Source organism: Nicotiana tabacum, chromosome 18, assembly GCF_000715075.1.
Source record: "Nicotiana tabacum cultivar K326 chromosome 18, ASM71507v2, whole genome shotgun sequence".
Classification (NCBI taxonomy): domain Eukaryota; kingdom Viridiplantae; phylum Streptophyta; class Magnoliopsida; order Solanales; family Solanaceae; genus Nicotiana; species Nicotiana tabacum.
In genome coordinates, this window is record NC_134097.1 from 107,187,682 (window position 1) to 107,212,231 (window position 24,550).

General features: G+C 35.0%; 1 pseudogene; it reads right to left on the bottom strand.

Moving 5' to 3' along the window:
• Positions 1-3,862: 3,862 nt before the first annotated feature.
• LOC107807922 (F-box/kelch-repeat protein At3g23880-like) lies at positions 3,863-8,621 on the bottom strand (annotated as a pseudogene).
• Between the last annotated feature and the right edge of the window lie 15,929 nt (positions 8,622-24,550).

The window sequence follows — 24,550 nt, forward strand, 5'->3', positions numbered from 1 at the left end:
ATTTTTCATTGACTTCGTAAACGCTGACTATTTTTGAATGATCTGTCCGAAAATTGGCTATACCATGCTATTTTTACTTTAATTCTTCCTCTTAAGCTAGTTCATTGGCCAAAAGACTACAAGGGTGATTGACCGGAATGGCCCTATAAGGGGATTGGTCTTTAAATATTATCCCTATTTTTTAATGTATTTAAAAAATAACCTTCGGACTGACGTAACTCTTCAGGAATTTCTCTACTAGATTGGTAGAGTTAATGTTGTATTTACTTTACTTGTATTGTTAATTGTTCACGAACTTGATTTTGCGTTTGTTCAATTGTTCACTGAACTTTACTAAATTGCCGTAACTTTGTGTTATTTGCAAATGTCCTATCTATTAAATTGTTCATCAAGGTCTACTCGGTTAATATGATTTTGTGCTTGTTCAAGTGTTTACTAAACTCTACCATATTAGTGTGACTTTGTGTTATCTGCATTCGGCCTATTTGTTAAATTGTTCATCAAAGTCTACCCGATTGGGCGTAATTTTTCTGTATTATTCAACAAAATGTTCTTGAAATTTGCAATTTCAATTTCGGTTAAATCACCCAAAATTTGCTCCAAATGATCTCAAATTTGAAACAGAGCCTCCAAATACCAACATAAATGATCCGTAGTCACCAATTTAGTCAAACAACAGCGAACCAAGAAGAGCCGCTTTGTCTTCTTTACAACTTTTTAAGGATCAATTATAAAGTTTTGAGATTTTTAAAGCAAACCACTAACTGTGTGTTTAAACTAAAAGTTTAAGCATAATAATTAATACTCTAAATGATTTTAACAGTAATTAACCATTACTTTCGAATTTTCAACCCCAATCAAGAATTTTGAGCTTCCAACTTGCACGTAGATTTGTTGACTCAATCTGATATTCTCTATTACTTGTTAATGCTTTTATTATTAATATTCCAACATTTTCTCTTTTTGTCCTGATAAATTTTCCCTTTAAGGAGATTAGCAAAATGTGTCTAAAGAAGAAAACATTGTCCCAACAAAGCTATGCATGAACATATCCCATTCGTATTCAATATTCTGTTTCATATGTGAAAAGGAATTTTTTCATTCCTATACCATATATGAAACTTTATTACTAAATATGTGCATAGTATCTAAATTATCCGCCTAGTCCACATTTTTCCTACAATTTCTGTATCATTCGTTTATTAGGAATTAATAGGGCAGAATCTTCCCTTAATAACGCGCGAAAAATCAGGAAATTTTTTTGGGATTGATTGATTCTACATTAAATTCAAGTTTTGAAACGGAAAGGAGATCAAATCATATCACGGAAATCCTTTATCTTCAATTTATAATCAAATTCTGTTCCGTTTTTTTTTTCTCACAATCGCTACAAATCAAAATCTCATTTCGTCATTAAATCAAAATCGCTACAAATCCACCATTGACAGCCATTAAAAAGCTTGAAAGCTTTGAATTCAAATTTGGATTTTCAAAAATCATTATTTGTTTGGATTGGGTGTTGTTGAAAATAATTGGAAATATGGTTTGGAGTTTATATCTCAATTTTGAGGGGTTTTGGTGAAGATTAGACTTGGTTTTGACTGAATTTCAGATTGAACCTCGAAGAAGAAGAAGAAGACATATTGCAGAAATTGTAGATAAATTGTAGATATTTTGTAGATAAATTGTAGATGATTTGTATTCTGATTGTAGATGCTTTATTTTGTGTTTTCACAAATAAAAAAATAACTAAAACTTCTACAAATCTTCTGAAAAAATGCAATTATGTCAAAAATCCCAATTATGCTACAATTGAATGGGAATTGGGATATTAAAATTCAATGTACCCAGTTTGTAGATATTTTGTAGATAATTTGTAGATTTTCAACATAGATTGTAGTTTAATTGTAGTATAAATGTAGTAATTATGTAGATACCCTTACAAATAATACTGTTTTATACATACTTAAACTGATTTGTAGTATATTTTTAGAATTTTTGTAGAAAATTTGTAGATGAAGAGAAAAATTTTGTAGTCAACATTTTTTCAACATAGATTGTAGTTTAATTGTAGTATAAATGTAGTAATTTTGTAAATAATTATGAAAATAATATTGCTTTATACATCATAAAACTGATGTGTAGTTTATTTGTAGATAAATGTATGAATTTTATAGATATTACCGTAAAATCAAACTTCCATAAAATTTGAAATATATGTGGCATAGGATGTAAAAATCTCTTTTATTTATTTCAAATTCTGATCAATCCAACTGTAACTACTTCATATTTTTGATGTATCAAATGTGTGTATAAAGTGTGCGAAATCAAGAAACTCAAAATAGAAATAGAAAAAGTAAAACAGAAGTAAAAATAAGAAATGGAGAATGGAGAAGTAGAGAACAGAGGAGTTTCCTCGTCGGAAACCGTCAACGGCGGCGAAGATGTATTTAATTCAAATTCTGATCAATCCAACTGTAACTACAATTTCTGCAATATGTCTTCTTCTTCTTCTTCTTCTTCTTCTTCTTCTTCTTCTTCTTCTTCTTCTTCTTCTTCTTCTTCTTCTTCTTCTTCTTCTTCTTCTCCTTCTTCTTCTTCTTCTTCTCCTTCTCCTTCTTCTCCTTCTTCTTCTCCTTCTTCTCCTTCTTCTTCTCCTTCTTCTTCTTCTTCTTCTTCTTCTTCTTCTTCTTCTTCTTCTTCTTCTTCTTCTTCTTCTTCTTCTTCTTCGAGTTTCAATCTGAAATTCAGTCAAAACCAAGTCTAAATCTTCACAAAAACCCTTCAAAATTGAGATATAAACTCCAAAACATATTCCCAATTATTTACAACACCTAATCAAAACAAATAATGATTTTTGAAAACCCAAATTTGAATTCAAGGCTTTTTAATGGCTGTGTGGAAAGCAAAGTAGTTCTACTAAGGCTTCTAAAAACAATAAACTGGTCAAAATGCATGTCCGTTTATCTTTTATTTCTGAAATATCATGATGTTGTTGCGCGAAGCTTGTTGTTCATATGCTTCTGTTGCTTTTGTTTCACATTCGTAGTGCACATTTCGCCTTCACGTTTGTAAATACTGTTCTGTTTAAAAATCTTCAATTTTCTGTGAATTTAGATGGAGAATTTAGTTTCAGAAGATGGAAAATGGTAAAAAGAACGTGAGTATGGGTAAAACGTGGGTGAGACTGAGGGGTTAGGAGAGAGAAACGTGCAGATTCCTTTAATTAAGGAGTAAATAATGTACAATTAATTATACCCTTAATTAATTATGGTATAGAATTAGTAATTTGGTATACTAAGTGTAATTAAGTCAAACCTTAAACATTGAGGGTAATAAGGTTTCCTGTGTAGCATAGGAATGTAAAAATTCCTTAATAGGCAAAAAGATAATAAAAGAACCAGAATGCAAAACCAAAGAAAATTTGTCCACAGCAGAACTCTTACAAGTTTGATGACTTTCAGTCTTAGATGGCTGTTGCTTCTTTCTTTCTTGGGACAAATCATTGGGATTCTGATTTTAAAAATCTTAGTAGATCAGTACTCTTACACTCATACTATCTTGGCCCTTCATAATCCACACATCTGCATATGTACTTTGATAATTGCAAAAGACGAAAGATCACTTCACCATCTAAATATACACGAGCTATTCTAAATGAATTAGACCTTAGACAGTATAGCCTCAGCATCACACAAACCATCATAATCAAGAATGAATGTTCCCCGCACCCTGCGCATAACAAGAGCTTAGTGCATCGGGTTGCCCTTTTTATATACATAATCATAATGAAATTTGTTATATCCAGAACCGAAGAGTAAAAATAGGGAGAAATGCCACTATTGTGATGCTCAATTGAAGATTCTATCTTCCAGCTACATATTCATATCATGCAACATGCTGATACAAAATCCTAGAATGGGCTAAAGATCAATGCCAAAGAGGCAAGTTTTGGGTCATAACTAGCTGCTTCAATGCACTAATAAACCACAAGTTCCTAGAATAATTTAGTCCATAAATGTGCTAATATTCTGGTATGAGAGGCTGTCGAATAGCTTTAGTAAGAAATAACTAGAGTATATGACAGAGATAGTCAGCTTAGTACAAAATGGAGCTTCTTTGCTCAAGTTGTTTCAGGTTTAATAATTAGTTGAAATCCAAGTGCTGCAAGTTGCTTCAGAATAACTTAATAGGCATGTGCTTGCTCTCCAGAAACAGGGGTTATGCATCTTTCTGGTGCTCGTTACATGCTCCCTTCAAGTATGATTAGCCTTATAAAATGTAGCTGCAATTTTTAGAAACGATTAAAACATTGGAACCATGAACAATTAAAAGGGTAAAAAGAACCAAAAAATGCATAAAGGTGATTTGGGAGGGTTGGAGAAGGTCACAGACTTTTGACTTAAGAGTGTTACAACTTCAATTAATCATGATTAAGATTATCATACATATAAGTAGCAGATGGAATATAACTTCCAGTTAAAAAAAGTAAAATATAACTCCTATAGACTTTCAAGGGAAGGAGAAGCTTGTTCAACCTTTTGCTACAACGAACCTTGTTTTCAAGGCTTAAGCTACTTACAAAATAGGATATACAATTAGGGAACATAGGTAAATCATGCTCTACTGACACAGTAAACATTGAGAACAGGATAAACAATGCTTCATCATTTTGATCCGCGAAATCAGTAGGGGGTGGATTAGTTGTTCATAATATCAGCTTTGACTTCCTGAAAGTTCATTAGTACATAACAACTAACAAAGCACCTCACTGATATGTCACAAGCCACTACTCAAATGACAAGTGAGAATCCATGTTTTGTTGGCTGATATATTACTCTCTTCTGCTTATCCGATTTCATCAAATTTTTGAGAATTACCAAAGAGTGAAAGATTCATTTTATTGACACTTTTTGAACCTAATGGTTGAACACTTCTTCTGATAGGAAAAACTATTTTATCTGGTCTACTTATCAAAAGAAAAAAAGAAAAACTACTTTATCTGGTTTAATGGTGTGTTTGTGCCCAAGGGTAGATGCAACAGAGAAGATGATTTGGGGACACGAGCAACTTATATTTATTGGGACTATCATTAGAATAGAAATGCCTCTAATGCTTTTCTACTGCAATAGAAAAACTCCATCGTGCTAATGAAACAAAATTTACCAATCTCTGAAGAAAAAGAGCAAAAAAAAAAAAAAAAAAAACCATCATTGCCAATCTCTGAAACTTCTCTCTCATTGTTGTTTAGTCTTTTAGTCATACCAGTACTTTCAACCTTATGGTAGAGCAGTTACATCTCCAGCAACTTCAAGACATCATCATATTTCATTATCAGTGACAATTGGCCAAATTTGTTGCCACCGGGGTGGTCTAGTGATAAGGGCGCAACACGTGAATCACGAGTTTGATACCTACCACAAACAAAAATACTGGTGTTTAAATGGAGAAGGGTAGAGGGGCGAACCCATTATCCATCGAGTTTCGGATAATGCGCCAATGGCCCTCAGGGACAGTGCGTCTAAGAAATATAGCAGCATGCTTGTGCCACCATATCTCCCTCTGGATCGTCCATTGGATGAGGAAGACATTTATTGAAAAAGCAGGAAGAAGATACGTGAACCAAAAAAATTGAAGAAGTTGAAGCTATCTGATCAATGTTCGTGCGATCTGATACAATTGTACCATTTACAAGGTTAGTTTAGTCTTTTTATATACTGTTATTAAACAATGATAAATGAAGCAAGGGTTTAAATAATATTAGGATATTAAGTGTTTGATTTTAAAATACAAAGGTAATGTCCGTTACTGAACAATATTATACGGGTGTGTACTGTGTAGGGTAGTTTACTCTACAAAATAGGATGCAATTGGTAAGTCTTTCTCTAGGAACATGGAAATAGCATGAGCACATTCTGAGAACAAGATAAACAATGCTTCATCATTTGATCAGTGAATTAGTTGTCTTTAACATCATGTTTCACATCTTGAAAGTTCATTAGTAAATAACATAACAAAGCACCTCACAGATACGTTACATGACAAGTAAAAACGCTACAGATTTTAAAGAACCACATGCAGATTTATCCGAGCGCACAGTTTGCCTTTAACATGCAGCAAACATTACTTTCATTAGAAACTGTTTGCCTTGTTTAAGCAAATAGACGAACTCCGTATCCCTGCCGACTACATCTGAGACATACAAAGAGTGCTTACACTCAACTTAAGCAATGAAAAAGTCCTTATCATTTCCAGTTGCACTTGAAATGCATTAAACAAGGGTTTTCATCTCACTTGCTGATACACAACCATCGCACCTATATATTTTAACTTTTAATATTTTGAAACCTAGAACAAAATATATGTGAATTCTTAAAAAAAAATTCAAGTTATAGATACAATCCACTGCTCTATCTGTGGGCAAAAATAAGATAATTACTATACTAGGAAGAATTCTTGGTCAGAATAGCATAGGTGACAAAAGTTTGCACTTCTATCTACCTTACAATGGAGAGGACCCTCGTAAACGAAGTTCATCCCAAAATCTCTTTCTCCTGCATTCCTTTTCTATGGTACTCCCACTCAACCCTCATGATTATAGCAGCTAAATTAGCTTCTTAAAATGCTTTCTCCCAGCAATGGAACTAGCTTATGCCAATGTTAATGTTAAAGTGAAAGAACACTCATCCTTTGATTGACTTAAAAAATATAAGAATTTGAATCTATTCCTAACATATACAGCTAGCGATTAGCAGCAAGGAGCGATTAGCAGCAAGGAGAGACCAAAACTGTTCTAGAAGAAAATGAACAGTTAGCTATTAGCAGCAAGGGAAAAAGCCAAAACCAGATACTAGACCAGACCATTATTTCTGCTCCAGAATAACCAATTTTCCTCGCAAGGAAAAAAGCCAATACCAGATACTAGACCAGACCATAATTATTGTTCCAGAATAACCAAGTTCCCTATTATGTTAATAAGTTTTCCCTGAAGAAGATAAATTAAAGAAGCTGCCTAGATCAAACAACAACCCTAGGAAGGACCCTAGCCGCAGAATTCCATGTGTTGCTCTTTAGTTTTACTCTGTCTAGAGGCATAAAACTCCCTTAAACCACTGCTCCAAATGAGAAACAATTTCCAGCGCCATTTAGCGTGAAGTTGAAGAGAACACTATTGTTCCTCATGGCTAACAAGATCTCCTAGCAATATGGTTAAAAGATATCCTTTACATCTGTGTCTAGTTCTATATTTGAAAAACGAACAGAATTTAACAACACTTGAGAAGTAAGTACTCTTACAGGTTATTTATTACTCAACTGTCTTGATCTGGGCTTTTCTACCTTTATTTTTGTTGCATGCTCAGTCCCTTCCGTAGAAAAAGGACAAACCAGACTTTTAACATAGATTTCTGCCTCTTGCCAATAATCAGAATTAATAACGTCCAAAGATTTGAACGATTCATCCTTTGGATTGTATATCATGAAAGTTGATCCAAATACAACCAAAATTTCACCTTCATTTGACATGAAAAAGGGTGGAAAACAGGGATGATCCACTTGATCATCAGGATGCTTGATGACAGACATCTTTGTCCAAGATTCTGTAACCCAATACTCCTCTTCATAACCCAAACATCTACATGAGTTCCCCTACGATCACAAATTATTGAAAGATCACTTCCCAATAGTCCTAGCCAAAACAAAGCAATTTCATCTCCTCCATAGCAGGGCAGCTCCACGTTTTCCCATTTCTCATCCGCCAAATCAAAAGAAATGATGTTCCCGAACATACACCTATTGGCACCAGGAGCCATAGTAGCCCAATGAAGTTTCCCATTCACAAACTTACCCAAAACATTTAATAGCACTCCACTTAGACAACCAATAACACTTGTCCAAGAATCACTCTTTAGACTAAATATTTTGAACTCAACTTGATCTAAACTGCCACATGTGAAGATACCCACTACCTTATAATCATCATGAAACTCATCATATCCAAAACCATAACTATGAAAATCATACGTCAATTTCTTCAGTCTAGGTCTAGAATCAGTCAACTTTTTGTACTTTCTAATTGATGGGTTCCACATAACCAAGTCATAGTCTTCCATGGCAAGACAAGTCAATCCATTAACTGAACCTACCATCCGACCAGAATTAGGAAATCTCTTGTATGATCCATTGGATTTCGTGGGATAATCCAAGTCAAAAGCCTCGATAACAGACTCATTAAATAAAGACGTAAGAGAACAATCAGTACTTAGATTCAAAATTCATCATAAGCCTATGGTGGGTGTAGTCCTTGTTATTAGCGGATATGTTGAGATGGGCTTTGACAAATTCAGGGCTACATATTAAAGCAAGCCAAGATTTTGAAACACACCTGAACCGCAACAGGGATTCCACGGGAAGCCTTAACAAGATTTCAGTGATGAGTTCTACTGGCAAAATAGGGATTTTAAAGCTTGAATCTTGCACAGAAGTTGATGGAAATCGAGAATGTTTTATGGGTTTGCTCTGTTTTGGGTGTTGTTCCATTTGGGTCGCTGAGTTTGACGAGGTAGAAGAGGGTTTTGACGAGGTTTTGTGCAGGACAGTGGAGAAATTTTTATTTCGGATAGTCACGTTTTTGTGTTTTTATAATAACCCCTTTTAGTATTTTTCCAAAGAACGCCTGCTCCATATTAATGGGCGCATAATATTTTAAAAAACACATAATTATTGTTAAATTGTTATAAAATAAAGACTATAAAGTAAAGACAAGTATAGAGAGAAATTGATATATTATTCGAATTCAAATTGATGTACATAATGAACTGAAATCTCTTCTATTTATAGAAGAAAGAAAGTTGTTGTGTAAGCTGCTACTATACCAGATATGGATAATCTTCTACTGAGAGCAATGTTTATCCATAACTGGGTACTGAAGGGATAAGCTTATTATACCCGGTATGGATAATCTTCTACCGGGGGTAATGTTTATCCATAACTGGGTATCGAAGTGATAAGCTTCTTCAGGAAGCTTATTTCCAATAGAGTACTTAAATAGATAAACATATTTACGGTGGAGTCCCATATGGATAAGCTTCTTCAGGAAGCTTATTTACAACGGAGTACTAAATGAACATCCATAATATAATATATTTATAACACTCCCCTTGGATGTTCATTAAAAAATAATGTGCCTCATTAAAACCTTAATAGGAAAAACCACGTGGGAAAAAATCCTAGTGAAGGAAAAAGAGTACACATATTTAGTAATACGCATTACTAGGTGCCTCATTAAAAACCTTATAAGGAAAACCCCATAGGAAAAAATCTTAGTAAGGGAAAAATAGTGCATCGCGTATTTTACTCCCCTGATGAAAACCTTGTTTCAAATATTTGAGTCTCCGCATTCCAATCTTGTATACCATCTTCTCAAAAGTTGAAGTTGGCAAAGATTTAGTGAATAAATCTGCTGGATTATCAACTTGAACGGATTTGTTGCACATCAATGTCACCATTTTTCTGAAGATCGTGTGTGTAGAATAATTTTGGTAAAATGTGCTTCGTTCTATCTCCTTTTATAAATCCTCCCTTTAATAGGGCTATGCATGAAACATTGTCTCTGTATAATATTGTGGGTCTTTTATCACATTCCAACCCACGTGTTTCTCGAATGAATCCCTGATCTCAATCATATGCACTTCCTGCTTACCGGTTTGAAATCGAGCTTTATGGGTATCGGATAAATAACATGCATCTGCTTTACCAATACGATTTGCACCACTTTTGTTAGCATTAGCAAGATAAATAAGTGCACCATCTACACCGAGATAGAGTATTTCAAGACCAAGGAGCTCCTCATCCTCTTCTAGAGGTTGGAACGGATCCTTATTCACTTCAAGTGATTGAATATTCATTGGTGTACTTAATGGGTACACTTTGTCCATGTAAAAGTATTTTTAAGACCCTCTTGGAGCTCTTCCGGAGTTCCAATAAGATTTATGTCACCAACATAAACAACAAGTGTAACAAATTTTGATGACATTTTCTTTATAAAAATACATGGACAAATAACATAATTTATGTAACTTTCTTTTAGCAAATATTTACTGAGGCGATTATACCACACGCGCACAGATTGCTTTAAACCGTACAAAGATCTTTATAATTTGATCGAGTACATTTTCAAGACTTTGAATTATATGCTTCGGGCATTTTCAATCCTTCAAGGATCTTCATATAGATTTATTCTAATAAGTCATATAGGTTAAAACTTGTATCTAAATGGTATGACATCTTCAAGTGTCTGGACTGCTGGTCCGATCCTCACAATCTTTTATAATATTGTGCACTATATTGTATCAAATATATCGTCGACGATCATTTTGTGTCAGTTCCGAAGCGACATAACTTGTGGAGATCTCATCACTTTCTTTATTTTCAGGTACCTGAACTTTTTCGGGAGTTTCATGAAATGTTATGTCGTGGGCTCTTCTAGAGCTTATTTCCTCCTCATTATGATCATTTTGATCATTAGCTCCTACTATTTTTCAAGGATTGTTACCTTTGGAACCGATTGGTCTACCACGCTTCATGCGTACAGTAAACTCTATCCTTCAGGGATTTTAATTTTAATAGGAGCATTTGTAGCTGAAATATGATATTTAATTTTGGATCAGCAAATGCTTCTGACATTCGACTTGAATTATCTTCTAAGTGAGGATCATATTAATGATAATTCGATTCATATAGCATATTTTTCAACTGTTTATTCCATCCCTAAATGTTAGAAAAACTAACATATATCCCCAATCATCTTTGGGAAACATATCTTTGTGTATTATGATAGAGAAATTAATCATATACCACACAACAAAAGATAGTAAAAATATTTGGTTTCCGATCCTAAACCAATTGTGAAGGGAAGACTTATCATATATTGTTGATCTGATGCATACAAGTGCTGCTATATGCAATTTAGAAAATCTTAGACCAACACATGAAGCTTTGTTCTCATAAGCAATGGTTTAGCCATTAATAAGAGGTATTCAATGCTAAACCAGCTTGGATATAAACCAACATTATCAAGATGAACTGTCTTGATTTCATAATCTGAAAATTATGCTCTTAATCGAGAAAAACAATTCCAAATGCCAAACTGCAGGTTGACAATAATTACACATGTAACCATCTCATATATGCACCTATAAGTGGTTCACATGATAGGTGAGCGGACCCATATTCACCTTTTATATATTTCAGAATCAGGGGTCTTAGTCCCAACTTTAACTGGTATAATCAATTCATTATGAGAGCAAGCAACGCATGAGAATTCCTGAAGAATCTTCTAATTCTTTAGTATATGCTTATCTGAATTCTCAAATAGCTCATTTAAAAATGGCAAATTAAAACTTCAAGTTTATCATGTCATATGTTATCTCTTAGTAAACTTCTGGTTTACTATGGCATAAACTTTTGCTTTAGTAAACTTCTGGTTTATTGTGATACATGATATAATACAAATTAAAGAATAAGACAGGTAACTTCTCACATACATATTATTTTACCCCCTATGATTGTGGAAACATGAAGATTATCAATCTTCCAATCATTTGTAGTCTCAATATGATAGCCATTTGTATTAGTAAACTTTAGGTTTACTACAACATATGTTTTGACCATAATCATATAATATGAATGACATATTTGTATATAAGCTCTTCGAGAGCCTTCATTTATTCCACAATCTAATATTTATCGGGCATTACTGATGTCATGTATCCTTTAGGCAAACAATTAGCTCTTCAGGAGTTGTTGATACATTTTGTACTATCAAATATTTCTCATACACTTCTGGTATCATGAGAGAAAATCACAATCAAATAAACAATGTAAAACAATTGTTTAAGCACAAGAAAACTCTTCTTCATAATATTTTCCTACTTCAGGAGGCAATTTCAATTGTGTTACTTCTTCAGGAGCAAATTTAAAATACGAAATATTGAGTATATATTCTCTCAATTATATTACCTCTTCTGATAGTGAATTGTGATATATTCACATCAAGAGTGCGTTCATATTTACCCGATTTATTAATATTGTCATATTCGCATCAGGGAATGAATTAATATTATCCAAAGTTCTCATCCTTCAGGAAATCGAACATAATTATCTGAATGCGCATTAATCACATCAAATTGTAATGCCTCAATCTCTTTTAAAATATTTACTACTTCAGGAGCAAATCGAGGCGTGCATTTAATATAGAGAATATTTATGTAGCTTATCTTCAATTGTAACCATAGAAAGCCTAAATTATCACTTCTGGTGATCATAGACATATACCACTTCTGGTGGTTAATTACAATGAGATATATGAAATATAACTACTTCTGGTGGTTGTATATTTCTTGCAAACTCTGCTAGAGTTTAAGTTGATCTAATAATATTATCCATATTCTTCAAAATGACATAAATAAGATATTATAGTAAACATCATTATCAAATCATAATTTTTTCTTTATGTACAACAATTACATAACCATACAATCTATTACAAACAACAAAAATTAAAATATTTACATTTCTATAGATTCACCACCGATTACATGACTTGTTTCTCCTTCTGGGAGTGCAAGGTAATCAGTTACATCCAAATGCATGAAGTCTAAATTATCTTCAGAAATAAAATTTGCTTCAGCATTTTTCTCTGTCTTCTTTAGGGAGGCTTGATAAAGCTCAACCAGGTGCTTTGGCGTACGACAGGTACGTGACCAGTGCCCTTTTTCTCCACATCTATAGCATGCATTTTCTGCATTTGGTGCTTGCACCGCTTCATGCTTTTATTCCTTCCTTTTCCACTGCTGGTGGTGAGGAGTGTTCTTTGGTGCATTATTATTACCATGATTAGAGTTTCTTTCCCGACCATGACCATGACCACGACTGGGGCCACGACCTTTTCCACGTTTAGCCTGGTGGAAGTTCGTCTCATTCACTTCAGGGAATGAACAAGAACTAGTAGGTCGGCTTTCATGATTTTTCATTAATAGCCCATTATGTTGCTCGGCTATAAGAAGATGTGAGATAAGTTCAGAATACTTTTTAAATACCATCTCTCGATATTGCTGCTGCAGGAGCATATTCGAGGCATGAAAAGTGGTGAAAGTTTTCTCCAACATATCATGATTAGTAATATTATCACCACATAACTTCAATTGGGAAATAATTCTGAACATAACAGAATTATACTCACTGATAGATTTAAAATCTTGTAGCCTTAGATGAGTCCAATCATATCGTGCATGTGGAAGAACGACCATCTTCAGGTGGTCATATCTATCTTTCAAATTATTCCACAGTATGACTGGATCTTTGACAGTAAGATATTCCATTTTCAGCCCCTCATCAAGGTGATGACGTATGAATATCATTGCTTTGGCACGGTCTTGGTTTGTTGCCTGATTTTTGTCTTTGATGGTGTCTGCCAGACCCATCGCATCAAGATGAATTTCAGCATCAAGCACCCAAGACATGTAGCTTTTGCCCGATATATCTAGGGCTACAAATTCAAGTTTAGAAAGATTTGACATTATTTAGGAAAAAAAGTTCTTACCTCAATACTTTCAAAATATTTGCTCGAGATGGCAGAGTCTTATGCTGATAACGTGTTATAAAATAAAGACAAGTTATCACGACCCAAACAGAAGGGCCGCGACGGGCACCCGGTGCCTTACTCAACCGAGTACCAACATAACATATCTTTCTTATCATGTTATCATGAGTAAATGAGCTAGAAAACTCGTCCTGAGATAACAAGAATAAAACATAAGGGAATAGTCAACATATGAAGACCCAACATGATATACAAACTAATATATGTGACATACGGGCCTATAAGGCCGACATGACCATTAGTAAACTCGAAACATAGGCCGACAAGGCCATACAATTATCCATACACCTGACATATGTCTACAAGCCTCTAAGAGTACATAAAATTATAAAGGTCGGGACAGGGCCCCGCCATATCAATCAATATATATCCAAAGCATACTGACCAAATAGGCAACTCCGGAGCAAGTGGAGTGCACCAACACCTTCGCTGAGCTGATAGCCTACTAGGAGGACTGTCAACCTATCAATCGGGACCTGCGGGCATGAAATGCAGCGTCCCCAGGCAAAAGGGACGTCAGTACGAATAAAGTACCGAGTATGTTAGGCAGGAAAGCATAAACAAGAACAGTAATGTAAAGAGAGAGATAAAGGAGATACAACCTGTAACATCAGAGTGCCTCTGGGGGTTACTGATATGAAATGCATAATACATATATATACATAAACTTTTTAAAACATTCGCCTTTGTGGGCATCATCATAATATCGTACCCGGCCTCAAAGAGGACTCGGTAAAAGTGTACCCGACCATCATAAGGTTCGGTAGAATCGTACCCGGCCACGTGGAGCTCGGTAAACCCAACTGATCAGTGGTTGCACAATAGGTGCCGTACCCGGCCGACTATAGAGCGGCTCGGTAGAGTAAAATAGATACTATATATAATGCATGCTAGACTCATGGAATCACATTCTAAACCTTTTGGAGTGACTTAAGAATGCTATGGACATCCATACCCTCAATATGAACCTTAGTAGGATTCAAGGATCATACACGCTTGCTTAGAATAATTTTATAAGGAAAGAACAACATGGACAACCTTAGTTGCTAGGAGTAGATCCGTAATGAAGTAGCGTATTCATTTCACTTTAGATCATGCCAAAAGAAAGAAGAAAGTGCCTTAACATACCTTAAACCCGTTGAGTCCTTAATCCCTTCCAAGCAACTCTTCAAACAAGTCAACTCAATCTATCATAGTATAAGGAGATTCAAAATCAGTGCTGAGCAAAGACTAAGTCTATAACTTAAGCTAGTAGCTCGTTTACGTAAATTTGGGCATCATCTCCATTGTAACAAGGGCCTCCTCCAATACCATATACTAACAACAATGACCAGAGCAATCCATCAATACATAATTATCAATATCAAGACACCATATAACCACAACAAGTCACAACTACATTACGACGAGCGACAAACTCCGATTGGAATCCGTATACCCCTTATCAATCCTTATAGACTTCTTACTTCAACATAAAAGTATCATTAACTTGATAATGAAGTCATTAATCAATGATTCCAGCCTTATACCATATATTTATAACAACGAAAATAATCCACAACTTCAACTATCCCCAACTAGCAACTTTATTCACTAGTTCAGGTCTAGCCCATCCATTTAACTTAATCAATATCAAGATAACCTTAGGCACAAGCAAGAACATAATATACATACCTCCTACAGTAACTTCAAGTCAAAATCCAAGTTATATTCATTTTACAACAACCCTTAATAGCAATACAACACCATAGAAGTGACTTAAGCTAGTCCAAGTATTATCTTATAGTTTATCATCCTAACAACTTAACCAACATACAAGCAAGCTTAAGCACAATTAGTAGGTTGTTATACTCACCTTATACAGCAGCAACAACTTGGAATTTCATCCAAATACAGCCCACAACAATCCTCAATGACAACACAACCTCAAAGAGGTGTTGTTCTTCACTAGAACTAAGTTTTGATGTTGAAATATGGTGTAATCACTTTGGAATCACTTCAAACCCTTGTGATATATGTTTAGGAGGGTTAGGAGAAGTTTGGAGACGAACTTTAGTTGAAAAATGAGCAAAAATAGGCGTCCAAATCGTTTATAAATTGAAGTAGGTCAACCACCGCCTAAGTGGGTCCCATTGGGAGCTGCTTGCGCGGTCTCGCGAAAATGCGAATATCTCTCTACTCCGATATCGTATTGACAAACGGTTTAATGCGTTAGAAACTAGACTCGTAGACCTTCAATTTGGTAGGTAGAAAAACCCATTATTCCAAGTATATTTGGAGAAATGCTCAGATACATTTGACCTAAATTTCAGCAAATTTATGAATGTAACTTGTGATGACCTTTGCCAACTCTTGTTCCACAACTTGCTTGCCTTCAAAATGTAGAAAATGAATATCATACGACTAAAATAACTCATAGAATAACCTACTTATCATGTTAATAACCCTAGTCTCACCCCAAAGTACATGTTATAACATTCGAAACTTGTCGACTTTCGACGAAACTTATTTTCTTCAATTGGTTTAGCTTCTAAGATTTCCAACCCTCTTGGTAATCGTTATTCATGATCTTAAATATTTGTAACCTCCAAGGTAACATTATTAACTTACTTTATTTTCTTCCAAATAGAATCTCATTTCCGAGCTTACATCAATGACTTACGATGTACTCTCACGTATGAAAACTTGGGGTGTAACATCATTCCCCCTTTGGAACATTCGTCCTCGAATGTTGACTGATGCACTTATCAATTTCATAAACTATGGCTCTTACGAATACTTTAATGTTCATCTTGCCATCTAAGCAACAGTTTTGTGAATAAATCCAAACGCTTGGGCATTCCCCCTTTTAGGCCTCTTTGTCACGCCATGACATGTGGTCGGAATTTTTCCAACATCGTAACATTTGCTACCTTATATCATGCAGTATGTACGACTGTGTCCTTATATGAGTGCCTAGCGACTCGTCTTCCCTTTTTCCTCCATCTTTTAGCCAATCTATAAGCCTCAACGTATGAACATATACAGAATTATGAAAAGCTGTCCCTCTAGGCATCTATAGGTGTATTGATGTCTTTCGCTTGGTACTTTATCGAACTTAAGACTATTGCTATCTCTTGTTTCATAGCCTTGCATATCTATCCTTATGGATTTACTACATCTAGGCAGGTTATACTATACCATAAAACTTACTTCGTTTTATAATTACCGAGACTTGCTACCCAACTCCAGGTTACTCTCTCGCTGCTTATCCTATATGTATAAATCTAAGTCCTTTTAGTGATTCCTCATTTTTATTCATCTTAATAATAACAAACAAATCTCATCTCATACTTTGGAACTTGTACCCATCTATTGTTTATTCACCTTAATGTTGATCTATAATCTATCACTGATAACTTGCAACCTCTTACGTAATACACTGTCACTAGGGCTCACATCTTATTGGGGAACATCTGAAGTGATTTTCCTGATCCACCTAGGGATAATACTATACTTCAATAACCATATTTCATTGCATCCCAACGTGATTCATCTTATGGGGGTATTCTAATCCCGTGCAATTAATGAAATCCCTTTCTCGTTAAATCATTACTCAATCAAAGGCCTAAGAATCATCCTCTTATCTATCACAATTACACCCTTATTCTACCGCCAGGGCAACATTCCATCTCTTTTAAATGCACCTAGTCTTAGACTCCTCTGGGTTCATTTAGGTTGTATAGAGTTTTTTTATTCATATGGAAATCATCAGCTCCCTTGTTTTGATGGGTTTAATCCCGAGGACATACATATTCTCGTCACCTTCTCACTCATCTTTTCATATCCTTACTCCTATCTACCTAAAACCTTGTTGCTCTACAATACTTTACCTTAGGACCTATACCGATCTATTTATACTACTCCCAACCTTCCTTTAACTTGATAGCACCATAAATTTCCTTTTGTGTCTTCTCAGTTGTCCTTAAATGTAAGCAATTACTTTTGATGGTCGTTTTATCACTTGTTGCATGAATACTTGGCTTGTCCTTTTTGCCCACGAATACTATAATTTCTTGTACCTTATATGATCTCAAACATCACCTTTGATAGCTTCCTTTTTTTCCATTCATTAGCCATGATAGGTGCCACTTTCTTATGGAGTGTATACAATATTGTAGTGAGACTGTTGTTACAGGATCATTTACTCTCTAGCTCACTATGCTTAGGTGGAAACCTTCTTCCTTATTTCCTCAACTAGTCTTTCATTGTAGTACTTAGGGAGACCTTCTGGCTCTTGTAAAGTTGCGAGCTTGATATATCGTACACCCGAAGGTAATTTTCGTTATTCTTACTTGCCTATAATAATCCTTAGTTACATAAATTTATGCCTTTGTGCTCGTAGGGTTACTTCTAAGCTCAAATTTTTATTGTTTCCTTAGTGACACTCTCTCTTATTTTCATAAACCTTTAAAAGTGGTACCTTTAATTGCCTCAACTCCTATCTGAATTTTTTTCAAATGATTGTGATCTTGTATCTGCGAGACTGAATTCATTATGCTGCAGTTCACTACATTTATCTTGCATGATCTATTGATTTATCCGTGACCTCTTGTCTAGCCATAACTGGGCTCTTCCTAAATCAACTACTAATTACTCGTTGGTCCATTCTCATATATATATATATATATATCTATTCTACATAATCCCTCTTGGGATATATCCTTTGTCTTAACTTATCTCTCACCACTAGCTCCAGATGTATCAAATGTCCATTCATACTTATTTATCAATAACATCCTGGCCGGAAACTTTTACTGCCTCTCCCCGGTGTCGTGCTTGTATAATGTTCTGGATTCGCAACATATCTGCAGGAACTGAATAAATGCAACATCATCCCTTTCTCCTTTTTACCACATTCTTCCTTTACCATTCCATAGTTAACTGAACCGCTTAACTCCGACTTAATACCATATCACACCATATTCCCCCCTTCAGGGGAGTACTAAGATTTAGTACTACGACGATCTACCTATACTTGTTTTACCTTTTCATATTCGGCGTCTTTTCACATTATCAATGAACCTTAATCACCTTATGGTAACCTTCTGTACCAGGGATAACTAAATTTCTTACGCACGAAGGTGACACCTACGGTAACTGGCACATTTAGTCCCTTAAGATTAACTCTGCTCAGAGTGCTTGCTTTAGGTAAGCGACTTCCTAAATAACCTTTAAAGGTTATTCGTCTGTTGTCTATTCTATTATTGTTTGGAGCACGATCTTTGAAATTCTCACGATGTCGACCATTATCAAATCCTCCGGGCCCTAATTCATGTTCGGTTTTATCTTGTTCACCAGCCCATACTGATTTTTATTACTCTGGGGTCTAACCTTTCCTCCTGGTAATCACGTTGAAGTCACCAACTCATTTCTCGAAATAAAAATATGATTTTATGGCTTATACTCTTTTATTGCCTTAAGGCTTGTCACCTCTTGTATTTTCCTTCACTTTGACTATAGACTCTGTCATCGTGTCATATTTTGATTTACTGTTATCACCCCTATATCACATCTTACTCATGATGCTTCATTTATTTTCTTCTTATTCTCCGGATAATATTCTTTTTGTCTATCACTTTATTCTGAAAACTTCAACAAAAAGTTCTTTCCCTATAAGCTCCCCTAGCTTCATCTCATTAGAATGCCTAACATTCTTTTTTTTACTCGGGGCTAGAGTCATACTAAGGTAAATATTTGTCCCTTCTAGGATCCCACTGCCTATATTCTGAAATTTTTGAATATTCCAGTATTCGTATCTGATTGTACTACTCTAGAGTTCACCATCTGGGTGTCTTAGAAGGATATCTTTTACCACATTTGTACCATCTTTCGGAAACATTGGTTAATGATAACAACCTATCCACAATTTTTGGGTTACTCTAACTCCAACTGGATCCTGATATCCCATCTTTCTCTTAAATAATATCTATTAGCTCCCATAGAACATAACTGAGATGGGTGTGGCCAATTGTACTTACCTCTGTCATTGATGAAGGTACCAAAATGCTTATATTTCTCTGCCTAATTTGAAAATATTGATAATCTTCATTATCTGGGTGCCTCGTACCCCTCTTCACCTTACTTCTTTTACTTGTTGAAACTTGTATCTAGCTTCTGAATCCCTCATAGATTTTCACCATATTCGTGAATAGATATCCTTGCCTTAAGGCTCCTTATTAAGAAGCATACACATCTTAGTACACACACGATCTGTTGAAGACCACATATTTACTCATCATAAGTATGATGTGAAATCGAGTTCCTCTGACTCAACTCTTTCACATCCACATGTAATCTCTTACCAACTATCTTTGTGGAAGTAGGTATCGTTGTATTATGACTAAAGTCGAATTTAGGAGGTTGAATTCTTACAACTAAGCTCTACTGCACGATCTAGAGTAAGAAGAAAGAGTGACAGACCTAAATGCCCTGTAGCCTCCTGCTTATAAGTGTGGTGCACAACACACCCATAAACAAGACTCTACTAGACACGGTTTGTAGACTCCCTAGGACAGAACTGCTCTGATACCACTTCTGTCATGACCCAAACCGAAGGGCCGCGACGGGCACCCGGTGCCTTACTCAACCGAGTACCAACGTAACATATCTTTCTTATCATGTTATCATGAGTAAATGAGCTAGAAAACTCGTCCTGAGATAACAAGAATAAAACATAAGGGAATAGTCAACATATGAAGACCCAACATGATATACAAACTAATATATGTGACATACGGGCCTATAAGGCCGACATGACCATTAGTAAACTCGAAACATAGGCCGACAAGGCCATACAATTATCCATACACCTGACATATGTCTACAAGCCTCTAAGAGTACATAAAATTATAAAGGTCGGGACAGGGCCCCGCCATATCAATCAATATATATCCAAAGCATACTGACCAAATAGGCAACTCCGGAGCAAGTGGAGTGCACCAACACCTTCGCTGAGCTGATATCCTACTAGGAGGACTGTCAACCTATCAATCGGGACCTGCGGGCATGAAATGCAGCGTCCCCAGGCAAAAGGGACGTCAGTACGAATAAAGTACCGAGTATGTTAGGCAGGAAAGCATAAACAAGAACAGTAATGTAAAGAGAGAGATAAAGGAGATACAACCTGTAACATCAGAGTGCCTCTGGGGGTTACTGATATGAAATGCATAATACATATATATACATAAACTTTTTAAAACATTCGCCTTTGTGGGCATCATCATCATATCGTACCCGGCCTCAAAGAGGACTCGGTAAAAGCGTACCCGACCATCATAAGGTTCGGTAGAATCGTACCCGGCCACGTGGAGCTCGGTAAACCCAACTGATCAGTGGTTGCACAATAGGTGCCGTACCCGGCCGACTATAGAGCGGCTCGGTAGAGTAAAATAGATACTATATATAATGCATGCTAGACTCATGGAATCACATTCTAAACCTTTTGGAGTGACTTAAGAATGCTATGGACATCCATACCCTCAATATGAACCTTAGTAGGATTCAAGGATCATACACGCTTGCTTAGAATAATTTTATAAGGAAAGAACAACATGGACAACCTTAGTTGCTAGGAGTAGATCCGTAATGAAGTAGCGTATTCATTTCACTTTAGATCATGCCAAAAGAAAGAAGAAAGTGCCTTAACATACCTTAAACCCGTTGAGTCCTTAATCCCTTCCAAGCAACTCTTCAAACAAGTCAACTCAATCTATCATAGTATAAGGAGATTCAAAATCAGTGCTGAGCAAAGGCTAAGTCTATAACTTAAGCTAGTAGCTCGTTTACGTAAATTTGGGCAGCATCTCCATTGTAACAAGGGCCTCCTCCAATACCATATACCAACAACAATGACCAGAGCAATCCATCAATACATAATTATCAATATCAAGACACCATATAACCACAACAAGTCACAACTACATTACGACGAGCGGCAAACTCCGATTGAAATCCGTATACCCCTTATCAATCCTTATAGACTTCTTACTTCAACATAAAAGTATCATTAACTTGATAATGAAGTCATTAATCAATGATTCCAGCCTTATACCATATATTTATAACAACGAAAATAATCCACAACTTCAACTATCCCCAACTAGCAACTTTATTCACTAGTTCAGGTCTAGCCCATCCATTTAACTTAATCAATATCAAGATAACCTTAGGCACAAGCAAGAACATAATATACATACCTCCTACAGTAACTTCAAGTCAAAATCCAAGTTATATTCATTTTACAACAACCCTTAATAGCAATACAACACCATAGAAGTGACTTAAGCTAGTCCAAGTATTATCTTATAGTTTATCATCCTAACAACTTAACCAACATACAAGCAAGCTTAAGCACAATTAGTAGGTTGTTATACTCACCTTATACAGCAGCAACAACTTGGAATTTCATCCAAATACAGCCCACAACAATCCTCAATGACAACACAACCTCAAAGAGGTGTTGTTCTTCACTAGAACTAAGTTTTGATGTTGAAATATGGTGTAATCACTTTGGAATCACTTCAAACCCTTGTGATATATGTTTAGGAGGGTTAGGAGAAGTTTGGAGACGAACTTTAGTTGAAAAATGAGCAAAAATAGGCGTCCAAATCGTTTATAAATTGAAGTAGGTCAACCACCGCCTAAGTGGGTCCCATTGGGAGCTGCTTGCGCGATCTCGCGAAAATGCGAATATCTCTCTACTCCGATATCGTATTGACAAACGGTTTAATGCGTTAGAAACTAGAATCGTAGACCTTCAATTTTGTAGGTAGAAAAACCCATTATTCCAAGTATATTTGGAGAAATTCTCAGATACATTTGACCTAAATTTCAGCAAATTTATGAATGTAACTTGTGATGACCTTTGCCAACTCTTGTTCCACAACTTGCTTGCCTTCAAAATGTAGAAAATGAATATCATACGACTAAAATAACTCATAGAATAACCTCCTTATCATGTTAATAACCCTAGTCTCACCCCAAAGTACATGTTATAACATTCGAAACTTGTCGACTTTCGACGAAACTTATTTTCTTCAATTGGTTTAGCTTCTAAGATTTCCAACCCTCTTGGTAATCGTTATTCATGATCTTAAATATTTGTAACCTCCAAGGTAACATTATTAACTTACTTTATTTTCTTCCAAATAGAATCTCATTTCCGAGCTTACATCAATGACTTACGATGTACTCTCACGTATGAAAACTTGGGGTGTAACACAAGTATAGAGAGAAACTGATATATTATTCGAATTCAAACTGATGTACATAATGAACTAAAATCTCTTCTATTTATAGAAGAAAGGAAGCTGTTGTGTAAGCTGCTACTATACCAGATATGGATAATCTTCTACTGAGAGCAATGTTTATCCATAACTGGGTACTGAAAGGATAAGCTTATTATACCCGGTATGGATAATCCTCTACCGGGGATAATATTTATCCATAACTGGGTACTGAAAGGATAAGCTTATTATACCCGGTATGGATAATCTTCTACCGGGGGTAATGTTTATCCATAACCGGGTATCGAAGTGATAAGCTTCTTCAGGAAGCTTATTTCCAATAGAGTACTTAAATAGATAAACATATTTTCGGTGGAGTCTCATATGGATAAGCTTCTTCAAGAAGCTTATTTACAACGGAGTATTAAATGAAGATCCATAATATAATATATTTATAACATAAATGAGATATTTAAGTTATCAAATATGCTTATCTCTTTTACAGCTTGTTTGGATGGTACGTATCGTTTCATAATGTATCGTATTGTACTGTATTATATTGTTTTGTATCATTTGATAAATATAATGTTTGAATAAATTGTGTCGTTTACCATCATTTCATGATATCACACACCACCAATATGAAGAATAAACTTGCAATATTATAAAAACAATTATGATACATGATAAAATTTATATAAAAAGGTAAGATAAGTGATAAAATAAAATCATTAAATAATAATAAAGGGTGAGATTGAGAGAAAAAGACAATGTAACGACGCGACCACACTAAATCCGTCATCACATAAAGTGACACATTTCATCGTTATGTAACGGTGGATTTAACGATACGACACAATAAAATTTAAGTAACAATCAAAACAAATATCGTATTTAAAGTAACAATACGATACAATACAGTGGGTAACAACCATCCAAACAAGTTGTTAGCTAACTTAATAAAGAAAAGATCCTGCCTCATAGAAGTCTTCAAATGCCTTATTGTAATTTTTGATAATTTTTCTAGAAATAATTTGTGAAAATAATTATTATTTACGTGACCTAATACAAGATAAAAAAAATACTTTTATCATGATTTTTTAGAGATTGTCAAAAAATATAAATTAAGAAAATAAATCTATTGGCAATTTAGAAATTTAGAAATAAAGAGATTGGCCTTATAGCTCATGGAAAAAAATTGATAATCGACGGTGCAAAGCCTAAAATTAATTAATATTGAATAAATATTTTGCATTAAATAACTTTATATGTAAAAAATGTAAAAACCTATCATTTATTGAAACGAAAACATGAAGGAAAAAAATGATAATTGATAACAGCTTTTTTACGGTATATAACAAAACACGAAGTCATACGAGGGATTGATTATTATTGTGAAACAATTTGTCTCAAAATTGCTGTTCACAAAGAGCACGTCCTACCTCAATTAGGATAAAGCAAGCATGCTCAATTCCCAAAAGATAAAACCAAAAGAATAGGGGGAAGAAGCTAAACGGTCCTATAGAGACATGGTCACAGCTACAAATAATATGATTTTCACCCCAAATAACAATCAATGCAACATTGATTTGTCCGAAAACTTGTCAGAAGAAGGGACCTCATT